This window comes from Ovis aries, chromosome 9, assembly GCF_016772045.2.
Source record: "Ovis aries strain OAR_USU_Benz2616 breed Rambouillet chromosome 9, ARS-UI_Ramb_v3.0, whole genome shotgun sequence".
Classification (NCBI taxonomy): Eukaryota; Metazoa; Chordata; class Mammalia; order Artiodactyla; family Bovidae; genus Ovis; species Ovis aries.
The window spans coordinates 39,793,539-39,806,416 of NC_056062.1; the positions used below are offsets into that span (position 1 = coordinate 39,793,539).

Consider the following 12,878-nt stretch of genomic DNA (forward strand, 5'->3'; position numbering starts at 1 on the left):
AAACTCAGAAACTTCAAAACTGGCCTGCATATTAGATAGTAAAAATAACAGTGACAATCTCTTATGATAATATATTAAGATGTACAGCACAAAGCATACATAAGGAGAGCACATAAAGAGAATGGATTATTCTCATGGCTAAGGAAAATATTTTTACTTTTGCAATTTGATCTTAATCCTTATACATTACCCAGTCCTTAAGCATCTAATTGTCTAGAAATGTGCTATTTTACCATTGTAATATCATCTTAACATCACTCTTATACATACTGATGTTTCTCTGAGTATTATCCCACCTGCCTGGACTCTCAGACTTCAGTGCACTCCCACATGGATACAGCTTTCGAATGTCACTAGCCAACCAATAGGAAGCCTCTTTCCCTTAACCAAACCTAGACCACAGCAAATCCAACATTAACAGAGTCCTTTAAGACAGTGCTGGTGGCTCAGATGGTAAAGAATCCGCCTGCAATGCGGGCTACCTGGATTCAATCCCTGGGTTGGGAAGAGACCCTAGAGAAGGAAACAGCTACCACTCCAGTATTCTAGCCTGGAGAATTCCATGGACAGAGAAGCCTGGCCGTCTACAGTTCATGGGGTCGCAAGAAGTCATACGTGACTGAGCAACTTTCACTTCACTTTAAGGCAGCGCATAAATGAGTAACTGATTTGGCAATGTCAGGTATGAGGTCAAGGACCATGAAAGATGCTTATGAGCAGATGAGCAAACTAGACCTGAACCCAGGAGGGCAGGGAGGGATCCTGCAAACTAATATTTAGGCAGCTGAGAAATCTGAGGAGCTGAAAAAGAGGGTGAGCAGAACCTGCAGTGTATCAGGACAATTTCAATCAGTGTGACTAAAGAAAACAAATCCATCACAGACGCCTCTGATTGGCAGTTATCAAGTGAAAGCTCTGAGCAAAGATAATTTGGATCCTGGAAACAAAAAGACCCAACACAATGAAGACATATCTACTCAGGAAAGGGCAGTAGTTCTTATAAAGAAATTTTAAGTGTAGAATGGTATTATCATAAGCATATCATAAACACAAGGGTAATACCCTTAAGTTTAAAGTAAAATGGTACCCTTTCACTGGTACTTTGGGAAGAAGTTAATCTTGTAATATAGTGAATTTGTCTATTCTAATAATAAATAAGGGCTTCCCTGGTAGCTCATTGGTAAAGAATCTGATTGCAATGCAGGAGACCACCTGCCATGCAGGACATGCAGGTTCAACCTCTGGGTAGGAAAGATCCTCTGAAGAAGGAAATGGCAACCCACTCCAGTATTTTTGCCTGGGAAATCTCATGGACAGAGGAGCCTGCCAGGCTATAGTCCATGGGATCACAAAAGAGTCAGACATGACTTAATGACTAAACAGCAACAATTATAAACAGTTTAAAAAAAACACACATTTTTTCCACTCTGATCAGTGCAAGGAAAATTTAAAACTGTTTTTAAAACTCAGAATAAAAGACTATAAGGTTTTGTGGTTACTTTGCCCCATCTCTGTGGGCCCTATTACTCAATCAGGCAGGTGTACTCTGGCTTTATGAGTCAGCCTCTTATAAGCGGGGAGAATTTTCTTCTAAAGATTTCTCAGGAAGGGGAGTACACACAAACTCACACATATGATTTTGTTTCTACAGATACAAATAAAACTTGGCGAGGTTATCACCAATATCATTCAAAAGTCACAATTGATAGTGGGAAAAAAATAAAAAATCTGAAAGAGAACACCTTCTGAGCAAAGGTAGACAAAATCATCTGAAACTTTGAAAAAGTCTTATGTCATAGGCTAACTAAATACTTAGGTCTTGGCTTATATTTCCATTAGTGGTTATAAAACAGATGAAAGAAGGAAGAGAAGCAGGATAGTTAACATTAGCATTGCAGAAGAAAGGAAAGTCCATAAAGCTTTTAAAGAGATCACGATCAAGAAGAAGTGAACAGTATTAGACTGCAAATTAATTAAAGAGAACTTTTTTCTCCTAAAAAGTTTCCATTTGGTGCTAGTTTGCATGTCATGTCCATGATTAACTATACCTTTGAAGATGTCCCTTTGATTGAACTAATATGTGTTCAAAACTCAGCAACAACCTCAGATCATTTTGCTGTACTATACCTTTCTGGATAACTTTCTATACAAAATTCATAGCTCTATAAACTTTAAAAGCATATCTGTATGTAGGGGCTATGTCATTCATTCATTTTTCTATTCCTCAAATATTTATTGAACTTCTGTGACATTCCGGCATGCTTCTAGATGGTTGGGAAGCTTTGGTGAACAAGACAGACAAATTTTCCACCACATGGTGCTTATATTCTATTGGAAGGAGAGATATTAAACAGAGAAGTAAATAAATGCTATGTCCAGAGTTGGAAGAATTCTATTTTAAATCTCTGTGAAATATATGATTAAAAATATCGCATTAAAATATTTAATGTTTCTTTTCTTTTCTTTTTAGTAAATGTAAAAACTGTTTAATGGGGTTACTGTATTTGGTATTGCTCATTTTTAACTTACCATTTTGCAAGCATGTTTCTTTGTCTATAGTAGTGTTCAAAAATACCTTTTTAATAGCTTCAAACATAATAGGCTATATACAAAAATGTGATGCTTTCATTATTTTTGACAGTTTCTATGATCATAAACTAAATCCTTATCTGCATATCTGATTATATCCCCAGGATAAGGTGCATAAAGTAGAAACACTGGGTCTAAATGTATATATATTTTATGACACAAGGTATGTTTGGAAATAGATTTATAGAAAGGTGGCACTTCCTCATCATTATCTCAAAAATATGAGATATTGAGTAGACTTAAACCCTCAGTCAAAATTACAGTAATTTAAATTACATATCTGTGTTTATAAGAGAGGTTGATGGAAAAAAATAGGTTTATAATGCATTTACCTTTCTTTAGTGAATTCCTTGTCATATGTTTGTCCTCCTTTTTAATCTTAGACTGATGGTGTATTTCTTTTGATATGTGAGTTATTTTATGATGAAACATACATTTGTTGCAATTTTTTCCAAATGGTCATTTATATTTACTTTGTTATGATATTTTTACATTCAAAAGTATTCTTATGCACTCAAACTTATTGCCCTTTTTTCTTTATGATTCCTTCTGTTCCTCTGGTGCTTAGAACGCTTTCTTTATCCTGAAATCAGTAAATATATTTCTTATGTCCTTCCAGCTTTTTAAAAAAATTTACTTTCTTACTCAGCTCTTTAATCTAGGTGGAATTAATTTGGTACGATGGGACTTTAATTTGAATCTTTTCCAAATCGTTCATTTCTTACCACAATTTGTTAATGAAATAATCCATCCTTTTCCCCATAGGTTTGTGGTACTTTTTCATGTTACATTTATACACACACACACAGAGTCTCTTTCAGCGTTTGCATTAATTTGTTTAAAAGGTTCTGTTTTTAAGGTTTTGTGTATGGAAGTGGGTGGGGGTGATTAATGGTAAGTACTTTTTGTCCCACATGTTATAAAATTGCAATAATTCTCCGTATTGTCTTGACGGAACCTCGGGGGAGAACAAGGGTGCGGAGGCATTTAGGACCCAGGGGAAAGCCAAGCTCCGTATAGAAGGACAGAGTCTCGGGCGCACACGCCTCCTACCAAAAATCACAGCCCCTTGGAGCCGGGGCTCTCATTCACAGCTTTCTAGAGAAATCTGAGCCCGAACCTGCCAGAATAGGGGATCTCACCCACTCAGCTCAGCACCGAGGACACCTGCAGAAACACATTACCAAAGCAAGGCTGGGCGGCCGTGTGAAGGTATTTGTTGCCTTTTTTCTCCCTTCTGTATTTGCAGCGCTTCCCCGCCTTTCCCCGCTGCTGCGATGCCATGGCTGCGGCGTTTCAGCACTTCTGTGCGTGGACAGCTCCCACCTGCAATCCCTCCGCACACCATCCCTCTCGCACCCCACTCTCACCGCCTCCGTGGTCCATCTTCCTCCCGGCGCCCGCTCAGCCTGCGCTCCTTACACCATCAGCACCCCCATCTCCACCATCACCGTCATGATCTCCACCATCACCAGCGCCGTAACTACCGTCAACACAACTGTGTCTTGTCACTTAGACAAAGCCGGAGGTCCGCAGGATAGAGGAAAAGAGCCCAAGTTTTCAGGCATGGAAAGCAAAGTTCAGGTAGACTACAGCCCTGAAAACAAAGAGAGACGCCTGCTTGAGAGAAAGGGAAAGTGAAGACAGGAGAGAGAGCCCTCAGGCAGGGGGACAGATGGGGTACTTGCCAGACACCAGCAGTTAGCCAGCTGCCTTTCAGCAGATTAGGGACTGTTTAGTTCAGGAAATTAACATGGCCTGGGGTATAGTATTATTCTGGTGAAATAGATGTATACACTCAATCCGAGTTTCTGGTTTTCCAATGGAGAACCACCAGGAAGCAGGGTGGGGGTGACTGATGACTCACATTCACCCACATGCTGGTTTTCTTCCTAAGCGTTTATGGCAGAAACTCCAGAATTAAGTTTTTTTTTTTTTTTTCCCACTAAAATGTCTTGTAAAATGGAGACCCCAAAGGTTAACTCTGTGGCTAGAATGAAAATTAAAACGATGATGATGATGATGATAACCTTACAAATAGGGCTTTTGTTGGAAAGTGTTATTTGTCTAAATGTCTCTTCCTGTCTACTTATTTAATTTCAATTTCTGATCTTAAACCTCTTTTTGAAGCAGAGAAGATAGATCCTTTGCCCAAATGGCCAAAGTGGTAATGATATTCAGAGCAGATGGTCTGGCTTTGTTCATCCTAGTCAAGGACCGAGTCAGATTTGAAAGGCGAGATTTTTGTGTGCTTTCTCAGTAATCAGGTGATAACACAATTTTCCTATAATAGTAAAGGGTAATAAATAGACTGAAAAAAAAATTGAAAAGGCATTTTATGTAACTGTGTTCCACCAGGTTCTGCTTTTAGAGTGCTAAGATTTTCTCTCTCAGCTGAAAGGAAGTTGGGGTCTTCGGATATCTTGAAGGTCCAAACCCAAGTCCTACCTAGCACCTCTTTGATTTAACCGGGTTTATCTGTTTTATAAGAGCCAACAAATCTCAGAAAATAAGTGCCTGATCCTGTCATAAATAAAAAATCTTTTGGTGGGTACTCATTTAATTAGTTATTACTGAACAGTAAAGTGTTGGATTTTTAAAGCAAATTGTTTTTCATAATATCAACATATTTATTAAAAATGAGATGGATCATATTTGCATATGGGAATAATGTCAGTCACATGTAACAACCAAGTTTAAAGCAGAGCACAGTAAATGTTGATTAAAAATTTCCCCTATACGTTTATTCTGTCTCTTTAAAAAGAAAAAGAAGCAAGTCTTGTCTAAATCAGCTTGCTCATCATCAGAGTCACTGTAAAACAAACAAACAAACAAAAAATCCTCAGAAACAAGTATCTATCTGCTGGAAGAAGTTTTGAGGAAAAATTCATACCAAATACTCTTCTTGAATGAGGAATAGTAGTATTTTGTCAAAAGCTGTCTACTGCTGTGAATTAATTCTATCTGCGTCTAAAATGGACTCACTTTTGAACTCAAATGAAGAAAACTAGCAAAAATATCTGGTGAAATGGATTTTAGGGAAGAAGAAAATCTCATCATCCATTATTGTCCTTAGATTGGTAATATCCACAGTAAACTGGACCCCTCAAGGCCCCAGGCAACTAGATTCTTAAAACTCCTTCCCTTCCCTTATCTTTCTGCAAAGAATGGTTCCACTCAGGCAGTTTTAAAAAGTGTACATATTGCCAGTTCTAGCTGCTTTGAACCAGAAACTCAGGCCAGGAATCGACTGTCTTCAATGCTACTTCTTCCTGTACCTAATACAATTTCCTGAGGCTGGGGAAATTGCAAAACAATGCTGCTTCAGTGAGATTTACAGGCATCTGTCTCAGAAGTGATGCCTTTCTTTGACTAAATATTATACCGAGTTTATTAATTTTTATGGAGTACCACTATCCTGGCTTCTCCCTTCTTTTCTAGTAAGTGCTACTTTGCTTTTTTTCATATTTTCAATAACAGAACTTTCTCATTTATATGATGGATTTAAAGGTGAACAGAAAACATATTTTCCAGCAAAGTGGCACCATACATTTCGCAGACATGTTCACAGAGAGGTGTATCCTATTAGAGTCATGGAATATAAAGCTGGAAGGGGCTTCAGTTCCCAAAAGGGGGGATCTAGAACTCTTCAGAATGGGTGGTGTCTGCTCATTTCTACAGGCTTTACAAAGGGACACCTTTGTAGCCTTGAGAAGTCTACTAATGATTTTACATGTTTCTCCAGCAGAGCCATCCTTAGTAAATGGATCCATGCTGACTTGAATATTCTCTGCTTTCCTGTTACACAATGACCCAGACGAGGTAACATAGATGAATGTGTTTACAAAATATGAAATCTGGCCACATGCAGTCAGCTCAGAAATACTCCTCAAGCCAACAGGGATCTTCTCCCCCATTACATTTTCCTCCCAATTTTGGATTCTTTTCATTATTATTCATTTTATCCAGGTTTTACAGGAATAAGTTTCAGAAGATTCACAGTATGAATGACTCTAAAACTGTAGCCTGTAACGTCAGCCCCAAGTGTTACATTTCTCTAGAGAAAACTGCTTAATTTTCAATCCAAGTTTTTCTTAGCTAATGGAAGTTTATCTTCTCTGGCTTGAAACTTCATGGATATGGGAATCAACTGGTCACTCTCCTCTCCATAAAACAGCTTTCATTTGTTCAGCTAATGAGTTTATTATTTTTCACTCCATCTGTGGACTTCCACAGCCCTTTAGTATGTTGTCTCTTCCCCTTTATAGACCCATTATCATGTGAAAATGTCTGTGTGGGAGGCTAGCTTTCTCTGAGCTTTTCTTCTTCCTGACTTCTGAACCAGTAGGAATTTCCCCATATGTGTTTGAGATGATCCCCTTTTGTCTTCTGGACTCTTTTAGCGAAATCCCCACTTTGTAGATACTGTACAGACCACTTTCTCCATCTCTTCTCCCTAAGATTGTGCTGTGTGCTGTGCTTAGTTGCTCAGTCATGTCCGACTCTTTGCAATCCCATGGAACACAGCCCGCCAGGCTCCTCTGTCCATGGGGATTCTCCAGGCAAGAACACTGGAGTGGGTTGCCATGCCCTCCTCCAGGGGATCTTCCCAACCTAGGGATCAAACCCAGGTCTCCTGCATTGCAGGTGGATTCTTTACCATCTGAGCCACCAGGGAAGCCCCTCCCTAAAATTATACCACGTCAATTCAGTCTGTGTTATTGCACAAGCATCTTACGTAAAGTCCCATATCTGTGTATGTGTCAAGTACACAGTGTATACAGTGCTCACTGTTTGTAGCTCTGGAGGAAATAAGAGGGGATTTGCGGCAGTTGGGGATGCCAATCCCAGGCTCTGTAATTAAAAGGCATCCTGTCTTATGTGTGGGCTCTCCAGGCAGCTCAGCAGTAAAGAATCCACCTGCAAAGCATGAGATGAGTTCAATCCCTGGGTTGGGAAGATCCCCTGGAGAAGGAAATGGCAACTCACTCCAGTATTCTTGCCTGGGAAATCCCATGCATAGAGGCACCTGGTGGGCTATAGTCCATGGAGTTGCAAACAGCTGGACATGACTGAGCACGCCCACACACCACAAACAGCCACTACTTCAGTGAAAAACTTTTCTATCTAACACAATAAAGAGGCTGAAAAACCTCATTCCTTCTTTACATGTTGTCTTTCCCTTTAACTCCTTGTATTACTTGCTCCAAGGCAAACTAAAAGGATAACAATTTTATAGATTGTCCTAGAACAGGACACCATCTTTTGTGAAGCATGTTCACTTCATCTGAGTCCCAGTCTATTCTACTTCTGCTCCAGCATCTATTTTGGGTAAAAGTTCAGGACACAGAGTCAAACCCGACTGAGCAACTTTCACTTTCACTTCTCAGCATCCCTACTCTGATAGAACTCATTCCCATTGACTTTTATTCTTTCTTAAGAGCAAGACCAAATGGGACAGATGACTGTGTGCTTCGTTGCTATTTTAAAGGGAGCCAAGAGAGTCTATATAAGGATTATTTATATGGCAAGGGTAAGCCCCGGGGTATAAAGGTGATAGAAAGTTGACCATAAGCCAGGGGCTAAATTCTAGCCATACTATACTTTCAGATGATTAAAGGTCTCCCCTTTATCCTTCCAGATGACTTGCCTGCCCCCAGTACAGATAGCTCTTTTCTGCAAGTTGGTGAATGCTTGATAGAGAGTCAATGGACTGGTGTCCAATTTATTGCTCACAGGGCGTGTGTTCCTTTGCCATTACTTATGCAGACAAGTCCTACAAGCACTAATGTGTGTGTTAGTCTCTCAGTCATGTCCATCTCTTTGTGACTATGTGAACTGTAGTCTGCCAGGCTCTTCTGTCCACGGAATTCTCCAAGCAAGAATACTGGAGTGGGTTGCCATTCCCTTCTCCAGGGGATCTTCCCAACTCAGGGATAGAACCGAGGTCTCCTGCATTGCAGGCAGATTCTTTACCATCTGAGCCACTAGGGAAACCTAACGGTCAGTCTGAAATTCATCATTTGGAAATAAGACCCCTTTGGTCAGCACCATCGAATGTTGTAATCAACCAACCTCTGAGATTTAAATATAGGCTCCACTGGCAGTAAGGAAGCATATTATCTTTCAAGAAAGATTTCAAATAGAATTGTACTTGAAAAAAGATTTTTGCTCACTGTGACTTTTGATTTTGGTTTTGATCTATCAGCCAGATCTGTTTTTATGTCATTCAGTGTAGAAATTCCTTTTAGCATTCCTAGGGGGAAATGCATATTCCATGAAAAAAGTAGAAGTGAGAATTTAGAAAGGTGAAGAGCCGTAAGTGTTCACCTAATTCAATACATATTAAAAATTCTGAAACATATCTTTCACATTTATTGATGGCTGAGGTAGTTAATTAGACTTTCAAGTGGAAAGTTTTATCACTGAGATTCATTCTTCAGCCTTTTCTTAGAAGAGAAACTCACGAAACAAATATAGGTATAGTTTCTAACTTTACATTTGTATTAATTTAAAGCTATGTGTACTTAAAATTGTTCTTTGTATTACCTAGAACATACAGAAGCAATAGATATTTAATGTATTGTTCATTATTATTGATGTTCTCACATTTCAAATAATATTTAGAATTTATAGATTTCATCTTTCTGGTCATGACAACCGCACACTGTTTCTTCTCGAATTTGGCCAATTGTGGTCAAATTCCCAAATTCTTCCCTATTTGGCCTCATCCCTTAATCGTTCTTCCCGAGGATTGATGGGGTGTAGGTCTGTGCCTATTGTGTGAATGAACCTGAGAGCGTTAGCACCTATACTACTGCTACTACTAAGTCGCGTCAGTCGTGTCTGACTCTGTGTGACCCCATAGACGGCAGCCCACCAGGCTCCTCCGTCCCTGGGATTCTCCAGGCAAGAACACTGGAGTGGGTTGCCATTTCCTGCTGGTATAGAAAAAGCACCTTTTCTGAGTCAGGGTTGGACAGTGAACAGAACATGATCTTCAAGTCAGGAAGACTTGGGTGAGTCTTTGTTCTTCCATCTGTACTTACTCTATCTAAATCTCAGATTTACCCTTTTATCTGATGAGTAATAATCTAGGTTTAAAGGTTGGTGTGGAGATTAGACCACATAATATCAAAGTCCAAGGTAGGTAACAAATAGTCAACAAATGTTTGTTTTTTCCCTCAGTTTTAACACTAGCTCATTGTCTGACTTAATGCCTGGTGTTAGGTGTTCTAGGCTCAGTATCTTTTTATTTTCTTGGACACGCTAAAAGTGTGGTATCAACAAGAATATTATGGTAAATGTAAACCAGAGCTTTTCATTTTCAAAGCACTTTTACCTACATCATTTCACATGGTTCTCAGACTCTCCCAGGGAATTATCTTTATTCCACCTATTGCGGGATCGTTGTAATGATGAAAAGAGATCAGTGATGTAAAATGCTTTGAAATAATACTTATGCATATGTACATATTTTTAGATAAGACATGGTTATTATTATTCTGATTGTTTCTACTATATTTAATGTACGTTTCTAAAGATGATGAAATAAGTGAGAATAATAGATTATAAAGTAATGAAATAGATTTTATTAGAATTATTATACTTTCTGAAATGATTTTCCACCTAGATTCCTTGGTGCATAAAGACTAGGGTATGTGTTACAAGTGTGTTTATGGGCAAATACACTTTCTTAAACTGAATTCTGTATGAGGAAATATACAGATATATTTTTTTTTCTAATGGAAATCTGAGATGCAGTATAAATCTGGAATCTATGGATGCCATGATTTAAAATATCATCATATGGAGACTCTTCTTTTCTCCTCCTCATACAAAAATACCACTATCTGAATTTCTAGCTTGTTAGAAAAAGCATGGATTAGAAATGGAAGTAAACTCCTACCATGGGCTCCTCAGAGACTGTACTGAGCTACTTTTCATGTATCTGGAACAATCTCTAAACAAAAGAATCATTTAGAACCCAACCAGAAGTGGAAGAGGAGTTTCTGAGGCTCACAGGAACCCACCAAAAGTGTCCCTTTGGGGTTATCAAGCACATTTCAATACCCGGGCCATGCTTGGGAGTCTACTAGGCATGCCAACCTATCAGTCCTTCAAACAGAGTGTCAAGGCTGCTGACTTGTCATTCCCAGTGTCAAGCCCTAGGAACATACATAAAGAAAGCAAAAATCAATGATGGCTTGAAAAGTCACAGATAGCTAGATTTTAAATAGTCCATCTGCAAATGAAATATGAGGACAAGATGGTAACCGCACATTTGTAAAGTCGGTTGCTAGGCTACCTAAAACTGTCTATTAACCCCTTAGGCACATTTAAGCTTATAGACCAGTAAGTGAAGTGAAAGTGAAGTCGCTCAGTCATGTCCGACTCTTTGCGACCCCATGGACTGTAACCTACCAGGCTCCTCTGTCCATGGGATTTTCCAGGCAATAGCACTGGAGTGGATTGCCATTTCCTTCTCCAGCAGATCTTCCCGACCCAGGGATCGAACCCAGGTCTCCCGCATTGTAGACAGATGCTTTACCGTCTGAGCCACCAGGGAAGTAAGGCTGGAAGGAATTTCAGGAAAGGAGAGCAAGGTTCTGAGAGGGACGGTAACTAGCTGAAGGTGACATAGGTCTTAAGTAGTAAATATTAGAACCTTTCTGCTATATGTAAGGATAGAAGAGCACCATAGTAAGGAACATGGGATTTTAGAAATATAAGCTTAAACCCAGTTTTGCTTCTTGGTAACTGTGTAACTCTAGGAAGGTCATTTACCATATTCTGTGCCTATTTCCTCATCTGAAAAATGGGGACAATAGTATACTCATCTCATAGAATTGAGCTAGTAAATTCCCAGGTGGCATTAGCGGTAAAGAACGTGCCTGCCAATGCAGGAGACATAAGGAGACGCGGGTTCCATGGATCCTTGTGTTGGGACGATCCCCTGGAGGAGGAAACACAACCCACCCCAGTATTCTTGCCTGGAGAACTGCATGGACAGAGGAGCCTGATGGGCTACAGTCCATGGGGTGGCAAAGAGTTGGACACGACAGAAGCGACTTAGCAGACAGCACAAGAATTACATCATATACCATGTAAAAAAATTAGAGTATGCAAGTGCCTGGGACATAACAAACACAGTGATAATAAATACCAAATTAAAGCAATTCTTATTATACCACCAGGACAGAAACCACTGTGACTTCTTCAGGTGATATCAAGTCCAGTGTGTTCTTTATACCTGTTTGACCAATTCAGAAACATTGAATAAGAACCAAATCCTTCGTGTGAACAAAAAATATCACAATTAAAAATGCTATATCTGAAGAACATTCTCGTATAGCACAGTATTTTTAGTGCCTTAAATATTATTGATGGAGCTATTATTTAAGTAGAAGTCTATTCAGATTTCTGAAATGAAGGGTTTGACTTTAATGGAAAATGTTTGTTTCATCCTAAGCATGAAAACTGGTGACCCTGGCTTGGGCACTCTCTCCAGCAACTCTCATTGTATGCTGAGCACAGAATAAAGATATAGAGTGAAGCAAATTTATTTCAGAGATTATAGATCAGAGGCATAACTATGGATGTGGGCCGTGAAAAATGCAGCTTCAACTCTCCCCCTGAACCCCTTGTAATTTATCCTGGAAACGTTGTTGAGTTCCCTGAACTGTAAGGTAAGGAAGTTGCTCCCAGCAGCTTTAAATATTCTGTCAGGGACCAGCCTTTGCTATGCCTTGTACTCTGAGCACATTGTGCCAAGATTGGAACCCTGAACCTCACCCAGAATGCTTCAAAGAGGCAAAGATCTGAAGTACAATGTGCCTAGGCTAACTTCCTCTAGGAACAAATTACTTTGTATATAAGGAGGGAAATGAAGGCAGCTACAACACCTTTAAGGAAAACATTCCTAGAGGTACTGAAACAGAAGGGGAAACCACTTATTCACTCAGTGAACCAACATTGTGACTACTTTATGCATTTGTCCTATATGGATGTACACATACGGCACCTACTTAGTGCAGGCACTGTCCCAGACCCTGAGGATAGGCAGTGAACACAATGAAGAGTCTCTGAGCATGGCACAAACCCTCTGTGTGTCAGAGACTGTGCTGGGGAAACACAAATGAGTAAGATCAGGTAATCAAGGAGATTCTGAGTGAGGAGTTCAGAGTAAGGAGGGAGAGGGGAAACTGGTGATAAAATGTCATTTTGGTAAGGGTGAGGGGACTACACCTGACCTCTGAAGATGAGAGAGTTCCTGGGTGGTGACTCCT

The 12,878-nt window shown here is 39.6% G+C and overlaps 1 protein-coding gene across 1 annotated transcript in view; it reads left to right on the plus strand.

Annotated features, from left to right (window-relative positions):
- The first annotated feature begins 3,643 nt into the window (after window positions 1–3,643).
- The window catches only part of CLVS1 (clavesin 1), a 163,982-nt gene continuing 154,747 nt past the window's right edge, over window positions 3,644–12,878 (plus strand). The window contains exon 1 of the mRNA XM_004011696.6: window positions 3,644–3,801. The gene's annotated coding sequence lies outside the window, so the exon portion shown is untranslated. The remainder of the gene's footprint in view (window positions 3,802–12,878) is intronic.